The sequence below is a fragment of the Anser cygnoides genome, chromosome 1 (assembly GCF_040182565.1).
Source record: "Anser cygnoides isolate HZ-2024a breed goose chromosome 1, Taihu_goose_T2T_genome, whole genome shotgun sequence".
Classification (NCBI taxonomy): domain Eukaryota; kingdom Metazoa; phylum Chordata; class Aves; order Anseriformes; family Anatidae; genus Anser; species Anser cygnoides.
The window spans coordinates 3,752,435-3,778,201 of NC_089873.1; the positions used below are offsets into that span (position 1 = coordinate 3,752,435).

The 25,767-nt window shown below is 49.2% G+C and overlaps 1 protein-coding gene across 6 annotated transcripts in view; it reads left to right on the plus strand.

Annotated features, from left to right (window-relative positions):
* Positions 1-15,428: 15,428 nt before the first annotated feature.
* LOC106038726 (uncharacterized) overlaps positions 15,429-25,767 on the plus strand; it is a 154,140-nt gene continuing 143,801 nt past the window's right edge. For all 6 annotated transcript variants that reach the window (XR_010833549.1, XM_067002243.1, XM_067002337.1 and 3 more), the window contains exon 1: positions 15,429-15,538. The gene's annotated coding sequence lies outside the window, so the exon portion shown is untranslated. The remainder of the gene's footprint in view (positions 15,539-25,767) is intronic.

The following is a 25,767-nucleotide window of genomic DNA, read 5'->3' on the forward strand; positions in this document are numbered from 1 at the left end:
TGGTCCTCGTCCAGGAGAAACAGAGACCAAATTGGGCGGCTTTTGCCTCGAAGCATCCACGCGCGGGCTCCAGGTGTTGTGCTGACTACCCGACGGGAGCCACATCATCCGCAGAGCCAAGGTCGCTGAAGGTCGCTCCACCGCCGCCGGCAGATCCCGAGCGATGTGTCAGTGCTTCTCGAGCCCAGGAAGCGATGGCACAGCCCCACGGCAAGGTGAATGTCAGTTTTTTGGGGAGCCTGCTCTATTGGGGAGCCGCTGCCCTGTCACCCCTGGTGGCCTCACTGTCATGGGAAGGTAACTCTCTCCGTGAGGTCCCAAGGCGATGGAGTCACGCCATGGGGAGGACTTTGCTCCTGCTCCGTCTTCGCAACTTGACCAGGACAAGGTTCAGCGTCCAGAAGTGGCTGGCAACAAAACAGGATTGCTCCGGGCAGTCTCTGCAAGTCAGCAGAGGCTGCGTTTTGGCAAAGAGAACGGGGGCGAAGCCTGGCGCAGGAACAGTCGGCGACACGGTTGGTCAGCGTCCCCTGCAGCCCGATGGCTGACCTTTTCCTTTGCGCAATGAGAAAGCAATGTCCTCCCTCCATCCCAGGGGGACTCCGCCAGACCCCAAGCAAAGGGGCGTCTTTCATCTCCCCCGGCTTTGGGTGCCAACAGCAGGCACCTACAGCCATGCTCCTCGCCTTCAGATCCCTTTTGTGACCTTTTAATGGGCAGATGCAGTCGCATCTAGAGATTGGTCCATCATTTTTGATACCAACATTAACGTGAAGCAAATCAAGCCCTACTGTCATGATTGACATCTGTAATGCTATGGTCTTTGTTTCTTGTGAATTAGAAAGGTGCCTTGGTGAGACACTACACAGCCCACCCTGTGAGACCCTGACTTTTTGCTCAAATGGCCCTACTTGTCCTAAAAACCATACCCAGGTCCTTCAAAGTGTCAAAAGCTTGGCAGCGATGTAAGGGGTGCTATGCATCTGTTGGGTTTGGGGGATAGCACCAAATTAATATCTACAGTAACTTCTCATTGCTGGAATGGGAAGTATATCTACTTATACATTACTACAAGTAACAATGCTCAAAAATCTGCTGGTGTGGTGCCATAAATCAGAAAAAAGGTTCCCATGAGCCATTCCCACCCTAGCTCACCAGAGAGCTCCCTGCAAAGCAAGGCTGGTGGCTTCATTCATGTTTTGCCCCAAATACTTTTTGTGGATCTTGAACATCCCCCAGGGCTTTGGTTTCTGCCTCCAGCACCGTGCGGATGACATCGGTCAGCATCACAGAAAGGATGGGTTTGTTGGCAGATGTTCCACTGGCGGTTCTCAAGTTGGCCTCGGACATCCACTGCATCAGAGCGCTGTCTGTTCTGCATTTCCACACCACATGAGGGAGGAGAGGACTTGTGGCGAGCAAGGGATCCCCGCAGGACCTCACGGACCACATCTGATGTGCCGGGAAGCCAGCCCACAAGAAGATGGTGATATTTGTATTTTTTGCATTACCAAGTTCCAGAGTCATCGATGATGTGGCAGCATCCAAGGGCTTTACTCAGGCAAGCTGTGATACATCAGCGGCCCAATTCGTTCAGTTTTCCTTTTCTTAGCTATTGGGTTGATGAAAGGCTCACCCATCGAGCTGAGACCCTACACTGGTGCGATTGTAGGGGGCACAGGAAGACACAAAAAGTTCCCGTGTTTGCAGTAGGCATTTCTAATCTCGGTATTTCCTCATTGTCCTTCATCTCATCAGGCTGTGGTCGCAATCTGTTGGCATTTCTGCAGTTATTTTCATCTCCCGAGCTCTTCAGAGACCCTAAAGAAGCTGAATACTATGATTTTCTGGTACCTTTGATGGGTTGTTTGTTTAAAGGAGCTTTTGGGAAAGAACAAGGGAACATACCTGAGTCTAATCTGGAAATTGGATCTTTTGAAGTGTTCCCTTTTCTGTTTGCCAGTAAGCTGAGCTAAGCTGCTCTCTCCTTCGGAGCAGTTAATGCTACTGAGGTGTAGAGACGTGTGGTTTAAAACGTCTAGGTAGCACTCCAGGGTGGGTCAGGAAATCATCCAAGACTTCCCACTGGATGATGCATTGCCTTGCTTTTAATGCTGCAAACTCTGAAAAATTCAGGCAAAAATTTTCTACGCTGAGTGTTTTGTACCATTTCTGCTTAACTTTCAGGCAGAATCACTCAGCTGTTTCTAAGAACAGGGGTGGGGAAATGTAAGCTTTTTTTCTCCCTTTAAAGAAAATATCTGTGGATCTGTGGATCTTTGGAGCTGGAATGTCCATTGGTTTCAGTGAATATCAGCCCATATGAAGCCATTTGCAAAAACATCAACTGGCCCATTTCCAGGCGAGATGTCTTAGATGAGAGCAGTGAAACCCCCAAAATACTCAAAGCTCGCTGGGTGTCCTCACCTGGAGGCAGAGCAGGGCTGACCCTGTACTCCCTGGGCTGTTCTGGGCTGCCAGCTCCATTGCCCTGTCCTGTAGGGCTCAGCAGGGAGCAGCCAAAGAGAAATGTTGATTAGCTGCTCATTAACAGAGCTCTGCACATCCTGAGCACCGAAAGAGGCAGCAGCTCTCTACAAAAAATATAGTGTGAGTGTGTAATTGAAGGCTATCTGGATGCACCCACACGAAACGGATTGCTGCGGTTTGTGGGATATTTTTAAGCCAGGGTCTTCCCACCTTGTGCTAGCTTGTCCTTGGCCAGCGAGGGTGCTCCTCCTCAAATGTGCCTGGGTGCGAGCTCCTGTTTTTCACATTGCTTTTGCAAAAAGCCCTGAAACTAAAGGACAAAATAAGGTGAAAACAGTCTGTTATTGGTAAGCGTCAACAGCAGAGATTTCTCCTTCCCCATGCCCAGAAGGACCTTGTGGCACCCAAAAACCCCATGGTAGGGCAGAGGTTTCAAGCTGCCAACCCCACCCCAACCACGTCGCTCACTCCCAGCCCACAGCAATGCAGGGCAGATATCCTGACAGCGCCTGCCTCATCACCTCCAAACATTTGTCACAAAAATAGCGTGACCCTGCCCTCGTTTCCGGGGTCCCCCACATCCTCCCCATGCCCCAGTGGGGCAGCCACATGGTGCTTGCACGGGGAGGATGAAGTAATGTTCCCGTTGGCCGTGATGCCATCACCTTCCCCGTAAAGCTCCCTCCTTATCGCCCTCTCCGTCACGTTTTCCTGGCAGGCAGCCCAGGCACGGGGTACGGTCATCTCCCAGATGGTATCAGGCAGGGCAATCAGCTGGCGCTGGAGTGTCTCACTGCAGAGTTCAGGGTGATAGCACGCACCCTTAGGTGCGGATGAAGGCCAGCAAGCCAAGGCGGAGATTTCCAGCCCCCTTGCCGCCCTCCTTCCCTCCTCGCCTTGTTCCCTGTTTCCCCGTGGCTCTGACCTTGGCCAACGGGCTTTCTCTCCCTGCTTCATAGGATCACAGAATGGCTCGTGTTGGAAGGGACCTCAAGGATCATCCAGTTCCAACCCCCTGCCGTGGGCAGTGTTGTCCGTGCCAAAGGCACTGCCTAGCACGGTTTTTCAAAACCAGGTTTGTTTTCCCCCGGATTGCGTGTTGCGGGTTTCAGAGTTGCTGACTCCCGCAGTTTTATTCTAAGATGTTGTGATATTTCATGCCGCCTTTGGCGCAAGGGTTCCTGGCGCCACGTGGCTCTTCGACAAGGAGTTTTTATTAGGGGCGAAACAGAACGGCGCATTTATGGTCCTCACGCGACAAGGAAAGCAAGGCAATATGCCCCCTCAAAGTTCAGAAAGCAGGCACAGAAAAAAAACAACAAAATAAAATACCGCCACCCAAATCTGTGTTATCATTTCTTAAAGGCCCGTGATTTGTAACCTGCTGTGATTTTTCTGGTGCTGGGTCACTTCTCCTGCTCTCCCGGGGGCAGCTGCTGCAGTGGCTTCCAAGCCGTTCCCTGAAATGTGGAAATCCCCCTTACACAAACAATGGCACTGTTAGTCTTGCTGATTTTCTGGAAGCACAAAAACATGTTTGTTTTCAGCCATGATCCACTGAGGGAATTTCCTCACTGATTTGGAGATTGGGATATTTATTTATTTTTTTTATTCCTCTGAAAGCCATTTTGCCAGTTTCCAAGAACCTCAACGAACTACAATTACCGAGATTAAGAGCGTTAAGCGGTCGGCATCCGACGGAGAAACAGACCCCGGATTGTGATAATTTTGGTGGAAACGGCCAGAAACAGCTGAGCAAAATGACCCCTTTTCCTGCAGGGAGCCTGAGTGCTCGAGACGAACGTGCCCCTGTCTGCGACAAGAGGTTGCCTTTGGCAGGAGCTCCGTGCTGATGGGAGTCCAGGCAGCTGCCCAAAGCTGCTGGTGAGCAGGGGAGACCTCGATTTGGAAAAAAAAAAAAAAAAAGGTGCAGGTTGGCAGGAAGGATGTTCAAGGGCATCTCCCAGAAGATAAATACGCCAAGAGGAGGGAAGGGTCCAGCAGCTCACTGACGGAGGGCACAGGCATGCTGTGATGCCTCATCACCAGCACTTGGTCCCGAGGTCCTGGTGCCTCCTCGCAGAGCATCTTTGCAGCCTGGAAGATCTGAAGTGAGGTCCGACCCTCCCCGGGGATACAGAGATGGGAGTCCCACGAAGCTCCCGCAGGAGGAAGGAGCTCCTCTGTCGGCTCCACACACAGATCTTCCCCGCAGGGAAGGCGGCAGCTATTGAAGAAGGAAATCTTTGAAGCCATGCTGTGCTGCAAGTAACTCTCAGACACCCTGAGCGACCCCAGGAGGAATACATAAGGAGCTGGTTTGTCTAGAGTGGCTTGAAGGATGTGAGGGATTTCCTAAAATCATCACCGAGGGCACGTCCGTATTAATTTGTGTGACTGTAGAGCCTTGATTACCGAGCTGCCAGCCACGTTGGCAGCTCAGCACATCCACCGGAGCACGTTGGCTCCTTCCACCCCAGCCGCTCAGCGGAGACCCAGCACCCACCGAAAATTCCCCATCACCCATCCTCATCCAGCGTATATATATTATTGCAGTAGCATTATAACTTCCATGCTTGCCCTAAAAATTGCTCCGAAGGCAGCGTTCCCCACGATCTCCTGGGCTGGTGGGATCCTGGGGTGGTGGGATTGCAGGAGGATGAGGAGCCCTCGCCCCCTTCCCAGCTCTCCGGGGTGACCCCGAGGTGTCGAGTACCCATCCCCATCCCGATGAGGGCGTCCCACACATGGACACACCACTTTCCCCACAATATGTTATTTTTTGCCAGCGTGATGCTGCTGTGGCTCCTCGGGAGGCAGGATTTAATTGCAGAGATCTGGAGCAAGGCAGATTTTGTCATGTAAATGATTCCTGTCACAGGACACGATCTAAATTTGGATTCTGAGGCTGGGGCTGAGCAGAACAATCTCTGCCGTAGCATGGCAGCTGTCAAAGGTAGGGAGAAGCTTTGAACACCTACAGGAGTGATGGCTGGTGCCTTTTATTTCACTGCGGGGTACATTTCATCCTCTGAACACATCGAGTGATTATATATTGCTGGACAGGAGCGATCCTGGGAGACGGGCTCTATTATTCCCACTCCTTTTAGCTAGGGTAGCCAAAAAGCCCAAGCGCTTGTAGGCAATAAAAGGAGTCGTTATCAGGGACATGATTCGATCTTGAGATTTCCAAGCTCCCAGGCCTGTGCTCAGGCCACGAGCCAACATCACAGCCTGTTTCTGTTTAGTGTTTTCGCTCTCCGCTCTTCGGCATCACAACAGGAGCCAGCGCTTTGTGCTCCGCTCCGCCTGGCCGTGCCGCCTCTCGCCGCATTGTCCTCCTGATGCTGCCCCACAAAGTACCTGCTCCTTTACAACAACTACTTATAAATAAAAAAAACAGCAGTTCTGACAGCAACAGGTAAGTCTCCGGTAAGGATGGCTTTTGGGTGTGGATTCTCTGGCGTCTCGTAGGGTGAGGGGCTGAAGCTTTACTTGCAGGTTTGCAAGACTTCATGGCCACCTGGATTCCCGAGTCTTGCTCTTCCCTGCTGCTCCCCTCTACCTGCTTGCTTGCTTTCATTAAACTTCCAGAAATTTCACACTCGTGAGCTTGACAGCTCTTTATCAAATTCAGCTGAAATTGGCCAAGGGGTTCCCAAACTGCGAGAGGAGCCGGCAAGACAGGGACATAAAACATGAGCCCAAAGGCATGGCACATGAACACATTGGCCTTGCGTCCTTCGGAAGCCAAGCTAATGGGGAACAGCAAAAATTCACTTTGGAAGATGGCTGGAACAAATCCTGTTGAATGCATAATGCGAGTAATCTTCCAGCAGCTGGGAGATGAGCTATGGCAAGCAGAGCAGGGAGGAAAAGTGCCTCATTCATAAGATCCTCCAGCAAACGCGGCGCCTTGTCATGCTCATACAAAATACATGAAGAAATCACGATTTTTGGTGGCGTTCAGCGTGCACAAGCGCTCGGTTCAGCAGTTTAACTCTGCACAGGCCCGTCACGGGCACAGTGCTGGAGCAGATCACGTTTGGATGGGTTCGTTTTGTCTGGCCAGAGAGTAGGGCTGCTGGGATGGACTGATTATTTAAACAGCTTCAGCTTCAATGCAAATCCCTCGTCTGTGAATATTCGGTTGTAAATTTGACATACTGTTTCTATACGCCAGTAAAACTTGACCTAGACCGGTAAAACTCTTAATGAGCTAAAAAAACACACCCACCCAAACACAAATCTAGAAAACCTCTTGGAACACATAAGGAAATATGGGCAGAATGCTGTTGGCAGCGTTTGCCTTCATTTTGCTGAAGGTCTTTCATCAGCTTTTGATTTTGTGACCCGTAGAGCAGTTCCACGGCATATTAAATTAAACCAGCCCATCCTAATAAATCTTTTTCAGTAGTAACAGCACTGAGGAGCAGCTCCAAAAGGCAGCCTGCTTGCAGTGCCATCACGTAGAGCGATGCGCCCTCCCCAGATGTAGGGCATGCGAAGCGGCAATTAGCTGGCCGGGGGGAGCCCCCAGCACGTAAATTTCAGGTGGGGAGCTCTACCTGAGTCCCCCTTGGTAGGAAATCTACCTTGGGTCCAGATGACCACCCATGGGTTGAACTCCAAGGTCAGGATGAGTTTGCAGAGCGCACAAAGCCGCCTGCCCCGCTCCCAGCGTCACGGCCACGTGCCAGGCTGCAGGACATCACACCTGGGCTCTGGTCCATCTCCCGCTCGAAGACATGGTTCTGATTTTGGAGACCTCCTCCTGGCTTTGGCTCCTCTCCAGGATGGAGGAAATAACTCAAGTGACTCTTTGGCAGTGGCAGTAAAGAGGAAATATTAAAGAAATCCTTGAAAATGAAAGAGGCACAATCACGAGCAAAGCCCAGTGGAAGCCCAGTGCCGTTGCTATGATTTTCTTTTTGGTAAAGCCCCTATCTCGGGTAGTAATTGAACCCAGAAGGAAATAGGACCTTGTTCATATTCCTCCTGTGCCCAGGGGCTGAAGGTATGAACCAGGGCTGGGATGTGCAAGCAGCTGCACGGATCCAGACCACAGGGACCAGTCTTACCCGAGCGGCACCTTCTACCTCCTGCGAGTAGCTCAAGAGGGAGCAGATGGACTCAGATTTAAGGACAGATAAATGAATACGAGATTTCAGTGACAAAGCCATCTGTCTCGCCAAAGTCACCCACTTCAGTAGTCTGCGAGGCTTGGATCCACCCACTTGTGTTGTAGAGCCAGACTCCAAGCTCAGGGATTTTACTTATGGCTAAGTGTGATGCCTGCTTTGCGGGGAGATGAATTGTGCCCTAGGGGTAGATGCTTCTCTGCATTAACTGCAGATGCAGAGGAGGATTTAGCTTTGGTTTTGTCATCTAGAGTCAGCACGTCCTAGGCAGATGCTCAGTGGTTCAGCTCTTTCCCCATTAGAAGGAATTTGGTTGGTGTCTTGGCTCACTTGTAGTCAGGGCCGAAGTGGTGGGCATGCAAAGGGCATGCTGGTGACAGCATGGCAAGAGGACTGGCACCCAGAAGGATCAGCCCTCTCTCTCCTCACCCACTACCACCTGACGGTATCTTCTCCTAGATTAAAAGGCAGCACAGCCAAATTATCCCTTTGGTATTTTGGGTCCTCAAAGATGCACCACACTGCTCCAGATGGAAGAGGGGTGAAGTTCTCTGCCGTGCCCCAAGTTTTCTTGGTGTTTGTGTACTTGGACGTGAAGAACCACACAGGCCATTGCCCACTCATCCTGGATCAACACCTCTTTCGAGCTCTGGCACACCTGGGTCTGGCTGGGACATCCCAAAGGCACCTGGGGACACAGAGCCAAAGGGAGAAAAGACCTGCTGGGGCATTAGAAACAAGCCACGAAGTCCCAAACACCTTCGGGACTTAACCTTTGAGTTACATTGGCTTCTCAGAGCAGCTCTCAGGCATTGGGTGCTTGTGCCCAGATGCATTTTCGGGTGCATCAACCCCAGGAGCAAACTCTGGACCTCGGTCAGAGCCCTGGTGCGGGTCAGGCTGTCTGCCTTCCTCCTCATCCCTGCCACTCGCAAAGAGCCGGCTGGCAAATAAAATAAACCTGTGATGGCTTCGTCTCCATGAGCCCTTAATTTCTGCTTACGTAAATAAGAATCACAGAATCATGACCACCCCGAGCTGGAAAGGACCCGCAAGGGTCGGATCATCAAGTCCAGCTCCAATTAATGTGCAGCCCCGATTAACCTGCAGCCTGCTCTGGCGGCTGCTAAGGGATGAGACTGACCGCCTCTCTGGGCACCTCCATGGGATGGAGGCTGCTCTGCATGCCAGGGGTCTATGCTCTGGCAGTGCTTTGTTTGCTTATTGAAACTTTGAAATGTAAAAGGCCAGCCGGGCAGAGCTTTTTGGGGCTGCAGAAGCCAGCCGGGCATTTGCACAGCGTCTCAGCCGTACAATAGGAAAGGCGGCAGCTCTGCTTCCAATGTGTTTCCTTTGCTGTCCTCCCACCCTCGCTCCTACGAGCTCCTCATCATAATTCCTCCAGCACAGCTGACAATTCCCTCCTCTGTTTTCTGTCCCTGAGAAGTCTCTGCTCAAAGCACCAGCGAGAGCTGCCGGGTATTCGGGCTGAAGGCTCGCACAGGTACCTCTTCCAAGCTGCTTCCCCGCTATTTACCTGCCTTTTGTGTGGTCTGGCGTGGGCAAAGGCATATTCACCCTCTGGGCTCCTGGGCTTTTTGTTGGAAACAGCATCAGAAACTCCATCCTTTGGAAGCTGTGCTCCTCACGGGGCCATCAGCATCCTCTGGCACGCCGCTGGCAGCCGCCGCCTCGTTAAATCTCAGCTCCCTGTTACCTCTAACACAACTGGGGCTCTTGCAGGTGTCTGGCGAGCCCCGCACGTGTTTCTCCTGCAAATGCATCAAACGCATCACTTTCCTCTGGTCTGGCTGATTTTTCAAGCCTTGCCACAGCCATTCATTGATCCTTTGAAGCAAATTGCAAAGCAAACAAACAAACAGAGACAAACCAAACCACAACCCCCCAAAACACAATGCAAGACGCAAGATAAAGCCCCGAAGCCTCATCAACCTGCATAGCTTAAAGCCAGAGAATATATTAAAAATTTCCATCATGGAAATTTCCTAGCTCAGCATGGAGATTTCCCACTATATTAGACTCTTCTGTTTTTCAAGGCTGCAAGCAAAGAATGGAAATTTCCAATTACTGCATCAAAGGCTGCTGCTCTCCTGACAGTCTGCTTAGCAGGGGTCATCTGCTCCTGTAGGACATTAAATAATTTAAGGGAGGGACAGGGAGGGTTTGCTCAGCTGCAGCATTTCCTGCGAGAGGCACGAGCGTTTCCTCTGGGGCTGGGTGGGAGGGAAGGAGCTCGCTGGCCCCGGCAGGGTCAGGACCCGGGGGGCTGCTTGTGCCCGGTCTCTGCACGCTCGTCGGGGAGCAGGGGGAGCAGGGGGAGCCCAGGTGCTGCCGAAGAGCTGGAGCTGTCCAACCTTCACCCTGCTGCTTCCTCTGGACTGTCTCCATCCCTCCCATCGCATCCTGGAGGGAGGAAGGAAGGTGGAAAAGCAGGGAGGGATCTTGTCGCTCCCCCCGCGGCGGTAACCCCAAAATCTCTGCTGGTCAACGGGGCCATGGAAGGGGGTGGAAATCTCTAAGGGACGTGGGTTGGTGATGGGACGTGGGAGGTGAGGCTGATGGGCGGACTGGGTGACCTTGAAGGTCATTTCCAACCTGGACAGCTCTGTGATTGTCAAGGCAGGAGGACCTGAGCCACTTCTGCCTCCTTGTTGTACCGCGGGTTCACAGCTCGGGGTGAGCAGAGCAGCCCCAGGCTGGGGCGGGTGGCAGCCCCCGCCGGCAGCATTTCATCCATTCCTGCTCGTGGACGGCGCTGGAATTCCCTCCCAAGGTACGGTGTAAAAGTGCAAAGTAACGGCACCACACGGGTGATTTTCTTCATCGAGTCTCAGCGTCACAGCATGAGGCATGTTCAGGGTGGTGCCATCAGCGTCGCCAGCTCATCTGCCTCGGCATGAGCACGGGGAAGGAGGAAAGGGAGGAGAAATGAGTACGTACGAGCCCAGGGAGAATTCTGACTCGGCCTCGCTGTGTGATTTCTGCAGGCCACGTCTTATCTGCGCTTGTAAATCTGACTCCGTGATCTTTATGGGAGCGCTCTCAGATTAATGCGTCTCCTGAACTCTGTTTGTTACAGAGTGTTTTCTGCTGGTCCCAGCTCATTACAGAGGTAATCATGTGAGCCAGTTTATTTAAAAGTGGAACTGGATCTGAATGTTCTCCACGCTGAAAGGCTCTTAAGAGCACGAGCCCGCAGCAGTAACTGTCCGTACCTCCGCAACTGCTCACGTCCAAGAAATTCAGAACTCTTTGCAAAGCAGCATCAGCGTGGTTGTTTCCTTTAGGGGGGAACAGGAGGCAGGGGGAGACAAAGTGGGGTGTTTCAAGGTTTCTCTATGAGTTATTGGTAAAACTGGGATCAGAGCCTTGGTCTTGAGGCATGTCGGCCCTTGTACCTTTTATATCCCCTTGGTTTGAAAAACAAGTCACCCGGGTTGGTGTCGTCAAGCACAGGAGCAGGTATTTGCAGTCTTTGAGGATCAAGATGGGTCATGGAGTTACAGAAAAGGGTAAAGCAAGGTTTTCTGTGAGTCCATCTTCATAACAAGTTCCAGAAAATACAGCTGCTGTTAAGGGGAGCATCAGCGTGAGTCAGGTATGCGACGAGTTTCAGGCAGCCAGCACAGGAAAACACCAGCAAAGCTTTCTGAAAATTAAAGGAAATAATTTCTGACACAAATGGTCTTGCACCAAGCATGAGGCAACTGGTTCAAACCTCGTTATGACAAATAAAATTACATTTATCACTGGACCAGAAGCTGGTGGCTGCGCACAGACCCATGAGCATCACCTGCAACAGCTCTTGGTAGGAGCTAGGAGAGAGCAGTCTCAAAGAGGGATGCAGCAGCTGGCGGCACAGTAGGGGCTGGTTTCCCAAAGCTGTGGAGTGGAACGGGATGAAACATTGAGATGAAACACCGGGACGGGAATGGGAAGGTTGCAAAGAATTTTTGGGCTATGCCCAAAGAGCTATAGTGTTTGGCATGGTGTTCATCTTGGCCAAACAGCAAGAAGAAAGCAGCAAGAAATAAAAAGCAGTATATAGTAAAAGGAAAGCAGAGAAAGAGAGGATATAGATAGCAGGTGGAAGGTATGCCGTGGAGGGAATAATTAGGAAAACTGCAGCTGGCACAGGCAATGTGGATGACTAAGGTACGGAGGATGTGGAGAAGTTCTTAAGGTGTTTGATGAGCAAAAGGAGTCCTTGCAATGGAGATATTAAATGGGGAGGGGGCAGAAGCATTCATACACGTTTCTTTTCTTTATCTAGAAAGAAGCAGTGCCACGTGTAAAGGAACTCCTTCTCTGCTCTTCAGGTGGGATTTGGTTCGTCCAACCCAGCTATCAGGCTTTAGCACTCAACCCAGCTGGCTTTTTTGCCTTCCTAAGCAGCTGATGGAGAGAGGCAGCTCTTCTCGAGGTGATTCAGTCACTCCGGAGATGGGTGGGCTGAGCCACTTTCTAAAAGTGACTTTTTTATTTTCTTTTCTCCATTGACTAGGGAGGAGGAGGCTAGACGCTTGGCTCCCACTACTCACCTGCCTTTTCGGCAGCTAAAATTAGGTGAGATGAGTCTTGTCTGTTTGTAGAACCAAGGGGGATGTTGGATAACTACTACAGATTGGTATTTTTAGATCAGTCATCCAGGAAATGTGCATCAACGGGCCTGTGAGAGCTGCCTCCAAAGGCCTCTGTACTACTGGCGTTGGTTTCGTTGCCGGCCTTGGAACATGAAGGAGCTTCTAAAGGCCAGGGGAAGGGCAAGGAAAAAGCCTTGACAAAAAGGTTGACAAAATGGTTGACAAAAATGCAAGGAGGACAGCATGGGGAGCTACAGGCTTGGCATCAGTCCCAAGCAAAACAGTGGAAATGCTGACATACAATTCAATTCATATGGGATTCAATGAGAAGAAAGCAACTAACGTCAATCCAGACGGTTTTGATAGAAAAATGGTATTTTCAAGACTGGTATTTCAACGGCTTACCATTCTTCAGTGAGATTACAGACTTATGCGATAGAGGGAATTACAGCTCTACAGTATGCTATCCTCGTACCCATACTCCATACTTAGTTGTTGGTGATACATTTTCATTACAAAAACTGGCACTCTAAATTATCAGAGAACTGTTTGTACAATGGGTTAGAAACCAGCGGCCTGACAAGTGCAAATACCATCGTCAGGTGGGAATTCAGCACCAAACGCAATTTTGACGGTGAGTTTTCACAGGGATCAGAAGGAGGCCTGCCACGTGGAGGCAAAGCAGGGAGTTGGCTCACGGTCTAGGAAAAACCCCACCAGATGTTGAAGGGAGGAGGACCTGACTCAAGAAGGCTGCTCCTCATGAACGAGTCCATCTGCCTCCCTGTTCCACTGCTCATGCTCATCTAGAGGCTGCTCAGTGACTGCAGGGTTCGGATATTTTCCTTGTGCCAGCTCCTAGGACTCGATAATATATCCCCAAATCCCACCGGCTGCAGATATTTTGATGCCGGCAGCTGTTGGGCACCGATGCGGTCAGGAGGCCAAGGGATGGGCACATGGGAGCAGGGAGATGGCACATGAGGGAATCAGGAGGGAACATGCTCCATCCTCGCTATCTCCAAAATACTGGGTGGCAGCAAATCTGTCTGCTTATCCCCTCGGGTTCCCTTCCTATAAAATTTGACCCTATAACCTTAGCGAGCAATCCCCAGGAGACCTCTAGGTAAAAGCTCTGCATCTTACAGCTGAGGTAGGAAGCAAATGTGCTGGCCATGGACCATAGAAGGCCTTGTTCTTCCAAATCTTCTCCTCCTTGGCCGGACCCGCTTGTTTTTTCAGGCATGCTTTGGATACGTGGCCACCCAGATGCAACTTCCCTGCAGCCTGCACGTGGAAGGGAAGGGGATTTATCCCTGCCTCGCACAGGCAGGTTGCACATTGTCTCATTGCTCACCACCAGTGGAGGATGGAAGCCTCTGTGCATCAGTGTAATCCGGTAATTAACCATGCTAAATAATGAGGAGATAGCTAGATAATTCAGTCTAACCCTTCCCACTCTAATGATAGAGTTTTATGGGCTATAACGCATTTTCCAGCTGGACCCTACTGCTCTCCTGGTAGCACTTTGGACTTCCAGGGACTAATGTAATACAATATGATATAATATAAAAAGCCTTCAGAGCAGCCAATTATACTTTTAGAACCAAGTAAGAGGAGTGCCACACAAGATGGCAAAAATTACTCCGGTAACAGAAGAGATTCATTGCAGAGGGCGTTTTTCGTGTGATGCCCAAGCAATGACGCAATCCGGTGCCTCTTACAGCCTCAGTATATCATGCAGACAGCAAGGGAAGTGTGCAGGAAGGATCCAAAAGTCCTGGGCTGACATCCCAGTAAAGCCAATGGCAGGATTTCCATCTCTTTCAGAAGGGCCAGGAGCTCACCCCTGAGAATCCGTCCTGGCTCTGCCGGGCCGTGCGTCCACCTCCGACTTTTCCTTTTATGCCATCCATAAAACGGACCCAAAGCCACCTGTTTTACTCATAGGGCTGCTGTGCAATTTAACTCACCGGCACTCGCCTGTTGAAAGGGTCGAAATAACCGCAGTGTTTTCTTTATTGCCTGAATATCTGCCCACGGTATGAGGGCTGGGAGCAGATGCAACTCCCAGCTGTGCTGTGCAAGCAGCTGTGAAGCCCTGCAGGCAGCAGCAGCTCGCCCTGGGGTCCACGTGCCCACCCGTCAGCCCCTTGGGCAGCTCATGGGTTCTGCTGCTCTGCATTTTCGGGGCAATAAGCAAGGTGTAAACTTCATAAATCTCCTGTTTTAGACCCTTTCACCTTTCAAGTCAGTATTTGCCTGTGTTCCTCCCAGCCCTTGGGCTTCTAGCCTTGGGAAAGCAACAAAATCCGGACTCGGATGGCACCAGAGGGGTTTCCTCGGGGAAAGCCAGATGGATCCGGGCTGCCGACACATTAAGCTGAATGTGTCTGAAAAGGTCTGTCCTATTTCTAGGTGGTTCCCCGCTGAAACTTGAGGAGAGGACCTGGGGCTGAAGATCCCCTTAAATCAAAGAGCAATGGGGGTGTCTTGCGCCCTCTCAATAGGACAAGCCAGGAGAACATTACCCAAACAGTGTGTCCTGCCCATGTCTTCCCAAGAAAAAGCATTTAGAGCCAGAAAGAGCTTTCCCAAAGTGAAAGAGAACTGACGACGCGGTGTCCCTGCGATAACCAGACCGCAGGGAGAGCCTGAAGTTCAGAGACACAGAAGTGAAGGAGAGATTTTGGCCTCCGGACGTGCTCCGGGCACCGGGCTGGGTGCTCAAACCCAAGCAGAAAGCGTCACGGGTGCTGCAGCAGGCCAGCGCGGGGACGGTGGCACCCTGGAAATGAAAGGGAGGGCTATAGAAGGGGAAACCAGGGGATGAGTCACAGGCAGCTGCTGGGGAAGGAGGCAGCACGAGTGTGCTTTGTGCCAGCTTTCCACCCCCTTTGCCGTCTAAAGCAGAGGATTTCTATGCCTGTGCTTATTGCTAGCACAGAGCGAGCGCCTGCTGAAGTCTCGAAATCTTCCCTCCGGAGGCACCGACGCAAGGATTCGGAGCAGGAGGTCACAGCCCAGAGCTGGAGGGATCTCCTCCAGCCCCACCTCGGGCATCCTGCATGCCTTTGGGGGGGCACACAAGCAAAGCCCCTGGAGATTCAGGGCACGAGGCGAGACGTGCCCGCTGTGCCCCGTCCCGTCCCGCATCCCGGAGCAGGCGCTGCGAGCCCGGCGGCCGTAGCGAACAAAAGGCAGCCCCGGGGAGAGGAATTCACAGCCACCATTTCCCGGAGGAGCTTTTGAAGGCGTCGCTGATTGCTATTTGCACGCGGGTGCCCGGCTGGAAGCGCCCAGGTAAGGTGATGCAGCTCTGCCTGCCGGCTTTTCGCATGCGGTAATTCAGATCCCGCGTGTCGCTTCCCGCCAGCTGCTCCGTCTTTGCGCAGCGGGGAGAAGGCTGCCAGGAGTTTGTAAGTTTTAATATTCCTCCCGGCCGAATAATGGACACCAGGCTTTTAGCAGATCGGCGCTCAGGAGTGTTAGAGGAGCCCTAAATGGCCGAATTGTTCCTCGCGCTGAAAGAAGCAGGCATGATGTTTCCAATTATTCTTCATTTCAGACAACAGCTAGCTGTTTTCGTTTACTGGAGCAGTAGCCGGGGAGGGAAACAATATTGAGTGAACGGTGCTGAAAAAGGCTCTGTGTAAAGCAACAAATTTTTCTGACATGGACCCAACCTTGCTTTAGAATATTGCTGGCAAGTCAATAATAGGTACAGCAGAAATCAATCGGCAGCAGTGTTGCAAACGAGGCAGGGAGCACAGAAAGTCCTTTCAGCACAATAAATAAATCTCTGCTTGTTCAAACAAGTAGCGTTTATGACATGATATGGAACTTCCAAGAGCAGGCATTTGTGCAAACAGAGGAAGATGTTAAGTTTATTAAGCAGCGTAACCGAAAAACAGTTCGGAAACCTCTTCTCCTCCCCCTCACAAGACTGGAGAGATAAAACATTAGGAAAAAAATCTGAGCAAAAGGATCTGAAACTAAAGGATCTTGCAGAGAGATGCAGCAGGGGGGAGGCAGCCTCCTCCTCAGACAAGATGCTCTCTTGGGCATAAAATTATTTTTAGGATACAAAGCTATGGTATCGTCCTATAGAATTTAGCAGGAAATTATACCTTTCTGTTGAGCTTTTGGATGTTATTAAATCTCTGCAATAGATTTTTAGAGGTTATTAAAAACTCTGTAAAAATTAAATTATTCTCTGTTTAACGCTACAGCCTTTTAAAATAACTTCCATAAAACTGAGTTAAACTTCAATTGACTCCCACTGCTTTCATTGCTTCTCCAGGTCTATGAGATTTTTCCCTTACAGGTGCATTATGTAACATTAAAATTGCAGTTGATTTTCATTTGTAAGTAAGTGGACTGCCTTTCAGCTACTCTACTCTTTATTAAAATGTACGACTCAATAGTATTAAACAACTAGTAGCAAGGCATAAAAACCTTATAAAATATTCACAGATGTATATAGAAAGAAAGGTGTTCAGAAATACTTAAAATCTATTAAAATGGTGGGTTTAAAACCTTGGAAAGTCAGGAATAACCTGGACATTGAGAGACCTAAGAGACAACTCAAAGTGCAAAGAGGAAAGGGCACAAAACAAATAGGAAATTTTGTAATGTATGAGACACAGTAAGGAAACCTCCTAGGAAACTGGCAATCTTGCAGCCCATCAGAGAGTAAAAGGAGCAATTAGGATGTTGCAGAGAAGAGAAATTATTTCTTTGTGTCTCTTTCCAACCCGGGGATTGTCACTGAAATACTTGCTCTGTGCTTGCTCAACGCACGCAATAAATCTGGGAATATTGTTGGAGAATTAGGCTAAGCCCATGCTTGAACATTTTGTGGGAGTAACAGCGTCAGCAAAAGCCCGTGTGCTTTTTATATTATACCAGCAAAGAGTCAGCACAATGCAAAGGCAGCTTATTCTGCTAGAGGAAGCTTGTTTACCCCAAATTACCCAAACCAAAAACGCCGACAAAAGACAAGTTGGCGGAACATCTCCGCTGAGGCTGCGCGTGGATTTAGGATATGGCGAGAGCTCGGTTGTATTCCTGGAGTTAGGAGCTGGGGAGCTGGTTTCTCGGTGTGGGCGCTGCCATATTCCTTCCCAGGCACCCGAGCATCCAAGGCTGAGCCCAACTCTGCGTGCTGGATGGAGGGAGGCAGGCATCCCTTCAGAGCACGTGCCCCAAACGCTTAACCCGGGTTCATAAAGGACATTTTGGGACGTTCTCAAGTGACTTGCCACCATCCCCAGGAAGAGGAGACAAGTGCCATGTCCCAGCCATGGCTCCCAGACGCTGGCTGTGCTGCCTGGGGCTCTGCTTTGGGACAACTCCAGCCACTGAGCGTTCCCTAGCGTCGCTCTGCATGCTGGCAAGCCCCGCTTGCCTGGACAAGTCATATGAGAGCAGAAAGAGATATGCAGGAAAAAGATAACGAATTAAAGAACAAGAGGTCATTAGGGTGGGCTAATGGGTACCTCCATGGGTTCTGGGGCAAATTAGCTACGAAGCAGTAAGCACTAAGAAATATATGCCTTCTTTGCATTACAAATCTCCGCAGTACCAAAGGACCAGAGTCCACCTGGGTAATGCCCACGGACAGCAGTGACTTTAGAGGAACAACCGAGCGGTGGCCATCTGGGCTGTGTTCCCTGGATCTGAGCCCAGCTGGCAGAGCCTGGGCACCAGGCTAAACTCTTTTACTCTCCATAGCAGGGAGAGCAACTCAAACTGCCCATCAGGAACGTTAAGCTCAGGGCCATGCCCAGATATTGCCTAGGAGAGCATTTATTAGCCATGGCCAAAACTACAGCAGGCACCAGGCTAAAAATGTGATAGCAGGGGCAATTGTTGACCCTGCTGCTGGCCCTACACAGTCTCCAGTAGCCACTGGATCAGACCAAGGTCCGAAGAGCTCCCCCAGCTACCTCCAGCGATGCCCCTGGGCGCATCCCCAGCCCCTGGACCTGGGGCTCTTTGCAGGAAGCACATCTCCACCCTGGATAAATTAGTGCCTGGGATCTGCCTCGTGGCCCGCAGCACTGCACAAAAACAGGAAAGCCGTGCAGCCACCGTGGCTAAAAGTAAATTCATGATTAGCTAATATGTTTTGCTGTAATAGTAACACAGTGCTGTCTGGAGCTAGCTCAATAGCCAAAAATGACTGGTGATAGTTACACCCTGTGCTTTGCACAGAACGATAAATAAATGATCCAACAGAAAATGCCTCACTTGGTTCGTCCCATTTCTTTACTAAGGTGCAGGCAGAAGTGCCAGTTCTAAGCTCTTGGGGGCAGGACTTGTCGTGTTTTAGGCTGAGGCTTCCAGCATCCTCCATTCATCACTGTCCTCGGTGGCTTTCAGAAATCCCAGCTATGAAGCAACTATTCCCGGGTGGAACATAAACAGTTGTGCTGGTCGAGGCTCCGCTCGCGCCTCGTGTCGTCACTGTCTGCAGCAAAAAGGAGCTGCAGAGATGGGCTGCATCAGGGGATCCTCCCCCAGGTGCATCGCGGGCCCCGGCTCATGGCAGGGACGGTGTGCGCCTCCCCAGGCTGCTGCCGAGGCGGTGGGAGGGCAGAGAGGTGGCCTCGGGCTCCCTCAGGGAGCACCACCAAGGTCCCTGCACCAAGACCAGCGTGGTGGGGATCCCACACCTTTCCACAAAGCAGGATACAAAGCGGAACAGCAGCAGGGACCTCCCCAAAACTTTTCCCCTCCTGTTTCCAGACGCAGAGCGCTTCCCAAGGGAGCCAGGCGGAATCTGACATGAGTGATGTGGCTTTTGGCTGGCCCTCTCCACCTGTGACTCCCAAAGCATTTGGCAAGGCACGCTTTTCCCTTTCTGATAATTGCAATAATCTAAGCAATGCGCGTAACGATTCAGAGCTTTTATAATTACATACTTTTGTCCAAAGGACACTATACAAAGCAACACAAATTAATTTCCCCTCGTTCAGTTTGCAACCATGAGTTAATTGCACAGAAAGCAAACGCAGGAGACTTCAGATGCTGTCCCAAGAAACTGCTGCTGTCGTTCATCCAGCTGGTCAGGATGTGATGATCAGTATCAGTTACTCAGCAACTGATCTGGCATTGGCCTCCTTTGATTTAATGTCCTGTAGACTCACTTGAGCTTGCACGCAGGAACGAGTTCTCCTAGGGACACACAGTGTCTTCTCCTGGAAATGTAGTATTTCTTGCGAATCCTGGAATTCCTCTGAATTACAGGGAGGAGTTTTTCCACTGGGGAGCGGAGTGCTTGTGAATCAGCCTTCTGAAGAAGAATTAAATTTGCTTATAATTTAAGATTTAGCTAATGCGCAGGATGATCTTTTGGCAACGTCGTGATGCAAGCTTGACGTTTTGAGGTTATAAACCTCAAGCAAATAAAGGCAGAAAGAAGAATGGCTTCAGAAAAGTTCCATTGGGCTATAAGTCAGAGGCTGTTCCACAACATTTTATCTCTGAAATGTCATGCTGTACTGGCCTCAAAGCAAGAAGAACAGACGGTTCATCTAATACAATTATTTTAGGATCCTTTCATCATAAACAGTGTGCATGCCAAAATGAAAACGTATCATGGGAAAGCATTTCTCATTGAAGCCCGAATCTCCTCCCTAATGTTTATTCTATGTCATGGAGAACACCAGGGGCCAAATACACTCTGGGCTAAAAACACTGGCATGAGTTCTTGCAACATAAATCTGGCGGCGATTCAGGACGTGGCAGCCAAAGAAGGCTGCGGGCTCCCTGGTCCCGGCAGACCCACTGGTGGCTGTGATGGAAACGGGGTGATGAAAAGCAACCCGAAGCATGCCACGGTGGCTCGCTCCCTTCCGCAGCTGCCGGCTGCTGTCCTGGTCCCTGCCGTGCCGGCGGAGCCGTGTCCCGAGCTCCTGGGAGGTGCAGCGGCAGCCCCGACCCTGGTATTGACGGAGATCCCCGCGTGGTGGTAATTTGCACCTCCTTGCAACAGCAATTTGAATGCCAGCCTGGGTTGCAAATCAATCTCTTCTCCATTTTCAAGAACATCACAAAGTCTTTTTTCCTGCGAGGAAAGCTTTCAGTGCCGTTAGCTGAGTTGGGGCTGCTGCACAATTCTCTCTTATTCTCAGCACGTTCACTTTTAGTTGATTATTTCGGCTGTTTCATTGCTCCCACATTCTGGGCTATTGTCTTCTGCCTTGCAAGTGTGATCTATAGTTTCAACCACAGTCACACTGCACTTTGCTTTATTTAGATTCCCCTTATTTCATTGCAGTCCCTCTGCCGTGGGGCTGGTGTGACTGACTTTCACGTCACCGGCGAGGTTAGCAGTAATGACTTTCATCATTTCCTCTGGGTCAGTCCTAAAGACACTGAACAACCCAGGGTCCAGAATAAATAAACGGGAGACTTCAATATCTACAGTATAATTGAATTTCAAATTGCATTGTAAGATCTGTTGCTGAAATAGTTTTTAATCCATTTATTGTACCAGATTAGTCTTTGTACCTTTTTCTTTAATTGGGACTGTGTTCAGGAACTGTTCAATAACTCGCAGAAATCTAAATAATTTATAACAGCCTTATCTTTATTAACCAAACTTACATTCTCATTAAAAAAACATCCATTTGTTTGACACGACAGGCTTTCCATAAAACTGCTCGGGCATATCAATCAGGTTAATGTCCTTTAATTCATTACCAATCATGTCCTATATCAGATTTCCTTTGATATTGTTTGGGATCAGTGTTAAACGGATGAATTTGCAATTACCTGGGACTTTGCTGGTATAGGAAATTCAGTCTTCTGAGTCCTGCACAGAGCATTCCTACAAACACATGCATACAGAAGCAGCAACTTCTGCTGGCAGTCAGCTAGAAGGAGCAGGACAGCAGTACGACTGCCCCAGGTGCATCCACACAGCACCCCGGCACCACAGGACAGTTTGGGTAGGGAAATACCTCCACAAGTCTCCAGGCACCAGGGATGGCTTCAACATCCCAGGAGTTGGACTCGATGATCATTATGGGTCCCTTCCAACTCGGGATATTCTATGATTCTGTGATCCCCAGATGTTGCTCAAAGCCTTGCCTGGTTTTGCCTGGTTGAGTTTTGCAAGGATGGAGATCCCAAAAGCTCTCTGAGTTCCTGTTGAGCTGTAATTTTTTTTTTCTCCTAATACCTACTTGCAATGTCTTTTGCTGCAACTTGTGATGACCGCCTCTTGTTCTATCATTATGCCCCTCCAAGAAAAATCTGGCAGTGTCTTTCCAATAATCTGCAAGGGTTAGTTAAAGACAGCAGCAAGCTGCCTCTTTTCAAGCCTGAGCAACTTCTATTCTTCTTCACCAAGCCTCCTCCATGGGCTCAGTGTTGTATTGTAGAATCAAAGAATCATTACGGTTGGAAGAGACCTCCAAGATCATCTGATCCAACCATCAACCTACCACCAATATCACCCACTAAACCATGTTCCTCAGCACCACATCCAACCTTTCCTTGAACACCCCCAGGGACGGTGACTCCACCACCTCCCTGGGCAACCTGTCCCAATGCCTGACTGCTCTCTCTGAGAAGAAAAGTCTCCTAATTTCAAACCTGAAATACCCAGCTTCACCAATAGCCCAAGGAGATGCAGATTGCTGCTTATTTACTGATCTCTGCTTTATTCATATGGCTTAAACGCTACGTACGTCCTCGTACCTGCCCTGTGGAGAGTACTTGTGAGCCTAGAGAGCCGAAGGAAACCCAAGCCAAAGTCACCGGTGTAAAGAGGAACCAGAGGGACGTAGACGTAGGTGGAGCTGCAGGTCTGGCACTCATGCGACCCTGCAGGTTTGGCTTCTTGTTTAAAGTTGTCATCATTTTAGGAAGAACAGTGACCTGAAGAGCCAGGAACGCCTTGTAATACATTTCACATGGGCTTGGGTTTGTTGTCTGATTTTCTAAAAGATAGCAACACATTTTTTGGTGAAAAGCAATGCCATCTGTGTGCTGGACGATATAAATCTCAAAGAATAAAGGGACGTTTCAACAAGCAGTACACTCAGACCTTTAATTGCCTTTCCTAAATGCCTGCTTGGCCTCCCACCGAGCCGGAGAGGGGTGCCTCAGCAGGCAGGCGACCTCTGTAATGCTTACAGGAACCATCACATTAATCTGCCACCCTAAAAAGAGCTTTAGATTAAAGCTCCTGTCTGCTCTCTAAATCTAGGTGCTGGGAAAGAGAGGGGAGGAGAGGAGGGTGTGGGAAATGGCCTCCTCCATCCTTCTGGCCAGGAGTAAAAGTCAAGGCTAGGACTGGCGTAGTGGAGAGCTGAGGGTGGGTTTAAAGGACAAATTGATTGTTAATTACATCTGTGATAGGAGAGCAAAAGAAGTAATGGTTTGCTACCTGGAAAAGGACCAGACGTCTGTCTTCTGCAAACAGAAAAGACAGATTTTGGCTTGCAAGCCCAGCAGAAGGGCTTTAAGCTACCTTTGGAGGAGGCTGGCAACGAAAGTCCAAGTGGTGGAGCAAGTGATGGGGTGATAGACCAGATTGTGGCTAGTGGGCAGGAGCTTGCTGAGAATAGGATGGTGGAGGTCGATCAAGCTAGAAGAGAGAACAGAAGGATGGAGTTCATCCCTCCGAAAAAAGGAAGGAGTGAGGAAAGCAGAAAAAGGAGGCTGGGCAATAAGCTGTACAAAGGCTGGAAACAAGCCTAGAAAGTGATGTCTGTGGAGGAATGGCATGAGTATGGAGGGTCAAAATGTGAAAGACGAGGGACACAATGAGTTTTAATTATCGGGGTATATAAAGGGTGAGAAGAGAATGCTCTGGAGAGGTGTCAGAAATAAGAGGAGGGCAACAGAAATTACATGTAACTGAATCAATGGAAAACAAGAGACGAGAAGTAACAACAGACTGGAACATTCGTTATTTGTCATGCTTTATCAGGACTACTTCTACTGAGGGAGTAAGTCAATCCAAAACAACAGAAGAACCAATAAGAACCGGTTAAAATCCTTTGAAGAAGTTAGACCAATTCTAGCCAGCAGGGCTGGATGGAGCTCCCCCAGAAAGCACTGGCCAGAGCAATTCCCGAATAGTCAGTGACAGAGAGAGCCCGAGGAGCAGGGAGCTCCACGAAGAGAGAAGGGTAAACGTAGTGCTTATCTTTAAAGAGGGGACTAAGGGCTGTGAGAATTAGCCAGCAGTCAGTTTAGCATGTAATGCACAAAGATAATACAATAAACTGCTAATTAGTTATTAAGCACTTGACTGATAATAGAAATATACAATCAAGCAGCTTGGCTTTGCCATAAATGAGTGATGCTAAAGCCATCCAATTTCCTTCTTTGAACAAAACGACTGTGTTATAGAATAAGAGAGAGGGAGTATATGTGATATATTTTGAAATAAACAGGGTTTTCAACACCCTTTCACACAGCATTCCCATAAGCTGACCGGGAACTATGATCGCTGTGAAATCATCTTAAGACACAAATGACAGAGAAAAACTGTATTCACACAAGAATTACTGATTCCTTTCCTCTGCATTGAGAAGGCTTTCCAAATGGGCTCCCGCAGGGTTTGCTCCTGGACCTGATTCTAATATTTTCATTAGTTGTTTGGATGACGGAATAAAGAATATATAATTCCTCTGGAGGAAGTGTTCCAAAATGTTCCTGGGAAATAGTATAAAATCAACCAGAATTGGTTCAATATGGACAGAAGCAACAACACAAGGAAATGCAAAGTGGCAAACTACTGGTCAAGCAGACATTTGGAGGAAAAAGAGATGTGAATGAGACCCCAAACTGTGCACAGCTCTTGCAGAAAAAAGGTAAATCTTGTTTGGGGACATGTGGACTGGAGTGTAATAGGTGAAACTTGAGAAACAATTATCCCAGTCTGATGAGGGCTCGGTGTTTGGATGCCATACTAGAAGAAAGTAGAAGAAAGATGTGGACGAATTTTAGAGGGTCCGGAGAAAAAGCAGTAGGGATTACAGACAGGTCAAAAGTTTGGAGGATAGGCTGATGAATTTTCTTTGCTCTGTCTGGAAAGGAAAAACTGCAGGAGAAGATGAAAACTATCTTCTAACACAGTGGAGACTTGTAAAAGGATATCGACAGTTGTCAACTGCATTGGTTTGATTTGCTGCAAGGAATGCTGTTACTAGGTATCTGGAAAAAAAAAAAAAAGCCCACAAATCATAGAATCACAAAAGCCTGCTAAAAAGAACTTCTCTTTGAATTAAAAATAATTTTTCTAAATTAATTGCTACATCTTCCCCTCTGGACATAGGTTAGTCTCTCCCAGGGATGGTTTGATTCTGCTCAGGGCACAGAGGGGGATGCGTGGTCCCCTTCCAGTGTCTCCCTTTCCATGCCTGCATTGTGTAGTATGCCACATCTTCCATCTTCCTCACGGCTGTCCAAAACATCAAATATTGATGCAAATCTGGTGCTTGTGCTTCTGCATAGCTTCAAGCCCTGTTGGTGGGAATCGACTATCAAACAACAGCAGAAAGCCAATGGTACCAAACGAAGCACGGAGCTTTCCCTAACCCTTACCAAAATCAATCTTTCCTCCTGTGCATTGCAGAGTTTGACCAACTTTGATTTCCATGAGCCGATGTTGCTCTATATAAACAGAACGAAGAGCGTCTCCCATTCCTGCATCTCCCACAGACAGCAGGAAGAGGAATCTGGCACCGTGGTACTTTTTCCTAAGGGCTAAAGAAATTAGTTAGTGTGCTGGTGTGCAAAAATATGCTTTACGCGAGACAGGGAAACAGTGTTTCTCACTTTTCCCTAACTTGCAAATATAGGAATAATAAATGAGTAAAGTATTTTTGGAGCAGTTGTTCAAGAAAGGAGATGTTGAGGAGAAAGAAGGAAGGAGTTAACAGCCTATCTGGAAAGAACCTAAAATCCCAGAATCCCAGAATCCCAGATTCCCAGACTTCCAGAATCCCAGAATCTCAGAATGGTTTGGGATGGAAGGGACCTCAAAGCCCATCTAATTCCAACCCCCTGCCATGGTCAGGGACACTTCCTACCAGCTCAGGCTGCCCAAAACCCCATCCAGCTTGGCTGTGAGCACTTCCAGGTCACTGGAACTCTAGGAAGTTTATGAAACAACATTCAGGATGTCTCTGGGTGGAGATAAAGGAAGAGAGAAATCAAACAAAACCAGAAACAGTCTCATGGTAGAAGCCATTGCACATCAACTAATGAAAGAAGGAGATTGAGGAAGGGTTTTTTGAAAAATACAGGAGCCGTGCAAAGAATGACTGCTGGTGGACCTGAAGGAAAATAATTCACCGAGTTCAAGGACATTTTGAATTTTGTAGTGAGAAGGAAGAGAAAAATAAGGAAAGGAGGAAGGGATTTAAGATTTTGGCTGTCGCTCCTTGTAGCCCTTAAGGTTTTGGGGAGCTTTCTGCTACTCTGAAGGTGTTTTCTTTTCTCCTCTCAGATCAACACCAATTTCTGAATGAACAGGTTTCTGTGGCCGTCTTTCTTTTTGT